General features: G+C 37.9%; 1 protein-coding gene across 1 annotated transcript in view; it reads left to right on the top strand.

Annotated features, from left to right (window-relative positions):
- The window catches only part of HSPA9 (heat shock 70kDa protein 9 (mortalin)), a 52290-nt gene that overhangs the window by 36759 nt on the left and 13171 nt on the right, over positions 1 to 2360 (top strand). The window lies entirely within an intron of this gene.

Below are 2360 nucleotides of genomic sequence, written 5' to 3'. Positions count from 1 at the left end.
GTGCAGATGTCTTTATCATAGAATGTTTTTTGCTCGTTTGGGTAGATGCCTAATAGTGCTATTGATGGATCGAATGGTATTTCTATTTTTAGCTCTTTGAGGTATTTCCAAATTCTTTTCCTATTTCCAATTTCTTGAGTGACAGCAGGAAGAGCAGAGCTGTGACTAGTTGTTAGTTTGATCTCCCACAGGGAAGAGGTATTGATAGCAGTTGTCATTGTGTTGGTAAAGTGGTTGCTGCTAATTAACCTTCAGTCAAACCTGGATATTTTTTTTTTAAGTAGCTGTGGGGACTAGCAAAATTATACACTAATCCAAAGTGTTGATAATGTTACTTTTTCTTTGCTGTCACATGAAGTGGCAGAACTTTGCAACATGATGGTTAGAGTTGGGGTTGAAATTCGTGGAACTGCCAGAAGATAGCCTGTAATTCTTATCAGGGATTTGACATGGCGGGGGGGCGGGGGGGAGGTATTGTAAGAGATTGGTTGGTTTGGTTTTAATTAGCATGGCTGCATCCTACTGATAGGCATTTGGATTGTTACCCACCTTTTAGCTATTGTAGCAAGGTGTATTGAGGACCCCTGTACATTCAGGTGTACAAGATGATTGTAAACCTGTGTGATAAATTCTTAGAATATAACTCCTCGTGGCGTTTATATGTGGTTTGGGAAGATGGACATTAATTAGAACATTATATTAATAAATGTCAAACCAGAAGTGATGTAGAGGTTAAGAGTGATGGTTCTTCTGCTGATAGTCTGATAGGGTTTAATCCCCATTTTATCACTTACCAGTGATCTTGGATGAATTACTTCATATTTCTGTTTCCTTAGCTACAACATAAGGATAATAGTGGTAACTTTCCCCCTAGGGTTGTGAGGACTACCAAATTAATAGATACAATGTTATTAGGAAACTTGTAGTAAATAATACTCTAAATATGTTGCTATTAATGTAACAAATTATAAAAAGGCAGTTACATGTATAATTATCAGAAGGAACCCGAAAGAGGTGTTCAGCATAACAAGGATAGCTTCTGAGAGATGAGTTGACCAGGAAGGGTGGGTTGGGCCGTAAGTGTAAGGCTCTGAAGTAAGATTTGAGAAAGGGCCAGGAGTGGCTAAAAGAGCAGAGTGCATATTGGCAGGGATGGGGTGGGGATGGGGATTGGCAAGCATGGACAATGAGGCTAGAGGCTCACTAGATTTGGGATTTGGTGTCTGTTCTGAGATAAGTGAGTACAAATCCCAGAAGAGTTTTAAATTGGGAGTAGTAACGTGGTCAAGTTTTGATTTGTGGAAAGTTCTCTGGCTTGGGCTGGAGTGGAGAAATGTTTGGTAAGGGGTCCTGCAGCAGAAGGCACCTGAATGGATGTGGGAAGACACGGTGAGGCTGTTATAAACACGTGCTGAGATAGGACTTGGACTAGAATGTAAGAGTGAGTGATAAATGGTTCAAAATGGTTGAGAGAGAGCAGGACAAAACATTTTATGGACTGGCTGCAGAGGGTTGAGAGTTGGTAGTGCTGGAGTTTTTCAGACTGCTATTAACTTTTAGCGTTTAGAGCTGTACTACTACGGTAGCCACATGTGGGTATTTGAATTAATTAAAATTAAAATCTAAAGTTTCTCAGTTATGCTAGTCTCTCAAGTGCTCATCGGTCATATGTGGCTAGAGGTTGCTGAATTGAATAGCATAGATAAAGAACACTTCCATTGTCATAGAAAGTTCTAGTGGATAGCATTTAATTCTATTTTCTGATTTGGTTTATTAACATTTTGCAAAGAAAGAAGGACATTGTTAATAGTATTCTTTAAATATCAATATTTCTATAGATAGTGTTAACTGATTTTCATTATTTATTAAGTATTTAAATGTCTATAGTACTTTCTCCCGAAAAAAGGTGGTTAAGGGATTCACTCTGTTCTACACATCCTAAGATCCCATGCCCTACTAGGATTTGTGATTTATCAAATACTGGATTTTACATGTGACCATCAGCTGTACTCTCATGGATGTGATAGCCATGAAAGCCAGTCCTTATAATTCTCTTATTAAACATTTCTGAAGCTTTCTTACCACTTATAAACTTCCTGGAACTTAGAAGGCCCAGGGTTGATGACAGGTTCTTTGGTTCAGAGCCTACCTTTATTTTTTCTTCATGTACATAGGATATTTTTAAAACTTGGTGAAAGAAAACTTTAGTAGTATGATTGTTTTTGTTGTTGCTCTACTGTTGCCATCTTGAAGTGCATAATCGTTTATGTATTTTTTTTAATACACTTTATTCTTTAGAGTAGTTTTAGGAAATTAGAGCAAGAATGTACAGAGGGTTCTCAAATACTTCCTCTCCCTGC

The sequence above is a fragment of the Propithecus coquereli genome, unplaced genomic scaffold (genome assembly GCF_000956105.1).
Source record: "Propithecus coquereli isolate 6110/MARCELLA unplaced genomic scaffold, Pcoq_1.0 Scaffold242, whole genome shotgun sequence".
Taxonomy (NCBI): Eukaryota; Metazoa; Chordata; class Mammalia; order Primates; family Indriidae; genus Propithecus; species Propithecus coquereli.
This window is presented reverse-complemented; position numbering and strand designations above follow the sequence as displayed.